The following is a 1,881-nucleotide window of genomic DNA, read 5'->3' on the forward strand; positions in this document are numbered from 1 at the left end:
AGTCCTTGGAGAGGGACGTCATGCCTGGGAGGGTGGAGGGACATCGCAGTGACTGGGTTAAGGGGTGTAGGTGTGTCAGAAACAGTAAGATGGCACAGGATAGATCAGGGTTCAGGGTGGTTGTACACAGGGTCACTATGAGCCACAGGCAACTCTACAGCACATAACAACCTTTGTTACAGAGTAAAATGGCTCCATAGAATTTTCTTTGCTATAAACTTAATGAGTGCAGATTGCTGATTCTTTCATATGAGGCCCTTCTGGGTGGGTTCAAACCACTCAAGTAGTTTGAACTGTTAAGTATGCCTCTCAGAGATTCAAAGAAGCAACCAAGATAAAACAAACAAACAAATAACTCATTGCTCTGGAGTTGTGATTCACAGTGATCCTCCATCGGGTGGTAAATCTTAATGAAGATAGATTGCCTGATATTTTCCTGCTGAGCAACTAATGAATCGCAGACTCTTTTCAGGCAACAGGTAAATACAAAATGAAATTTGCCACCAGGGCTCCATAAGAGAGGACTAAAAAAAATTAAAATGCAAGATATTGCTAGTTTCCAAGCCTAGAAAAAAGTTTGTATGAATTGTAGGCAAGGAAAAAGAGGACCAATTTAAGCAAGGGTTCGAAATAGAATCAGCATGACTGTGATAGATTGATTAGAAAGGAAACTTGTGAACTTTTCTCTTGTTTACTGGCCATTCAATTTCATCTTGGTTTTTATTTTCTTATCATAATTGTTTTAATATATACAAAGTAACAATAACCTTGTTTGTTTACATTATTGAGAGAGAAAGGAAAAACTGGAAAAGAAAAAACTAAAGAAGAGTCTATGTTTTTTAAAACTTGAAAAGTAGAAGAAAATTATTTCTCTTAAAAGATACTGGAGAGAAGTTTGTTGTTTTTGTATACCATTGAGTCTGAACCAACTCATACCAAATAGCATAGACTGATTCTTCTTTAGTTGTTATATATGTTGGGTGCTGGTTATTTTTTTGGTTTCCTTTTTTTTTTTTTTATATACTCATCAAAATTTTGAGGTAGCATATGTTACTGATTGGCTGTCATATTAGCTATTTTGAACTTGATTCTTTTGGACAATATTAATAATTTATTATAAGTAATTTACTTTTTTTGTTGAGTACCATGACTAGAAACTGATGCATAGCTAATCCTTTAGTAGGCTTTCAGAAGCAACTAATCACAAAGGAGGATATTGCTCATCTTTCTCCCATAGAGTGGCTGGTGGATTCAAACTGTGTTGCCTTTGGGGTTGCAGTGGAGTTTCTTACCACTAGGCCACCAGAGCTCCCTATTCATTTATACAGAGTTATAAAACATCTAGGTTTGTTTTGTTATTGCTGTTGTTGTTACACGCTTTGGACTGTGACCCATAGAAACCCTAAGTATAGCAGCCCTCACCTGAGACAATCTCACTAATTCTGACACGCTAACCCCCATTGCCTTAGTTATTGTATCAATACAGCTCATCTGGGCTTTTTCTTTCATGCATTGTCCCTCCACTGTTCCAAGAGAGAGGTCTTTCTCCAAGGATCAGTCTCTACTAACCACGTGCATAAAGTATGTGAGATGGAGCTTCAAAATCCTAGCCTCCCAGGTAAACTTGGTTTCACCTTCTCCAAGACAGACCTATTTGTCTTCTTGGCAGTCTATGGTATGTTCAAAACTCTTCTCCAGCACCACAATTCGAAGGAATCAATTCCTCTGTCATCCTTAGTCATTGTCCAGCTCACTGATGCATAGCAAGTAATTGCAAAGACCATGTACTGGATTGTTGTTGTTGTTATGTGCTGTCGAGTCACTTGCGACTCATAGCTACCCTATGTACTACAGTCCTAAACCCTGCTCTATCCTGTGCCA

This window comes from Elephantulus edwardii, unplaced genomic scaffold, assembly GCF_000299155.1.
Source record: "Elephantulus edwardii isolate Elephantulus edwardi_28Jun2011 unplaced genomic scaffold, EleEdw1.0 scaffold00183, whole genome shotgun sequence".
Classification (NCBI taxonomy): domain Eukaryota; kingdom Metazoa; phylum Chordata; class Mammalia; order Macroscelidea; family Macroscelididae; genus Elephantulus; species Elephantulus edwardii.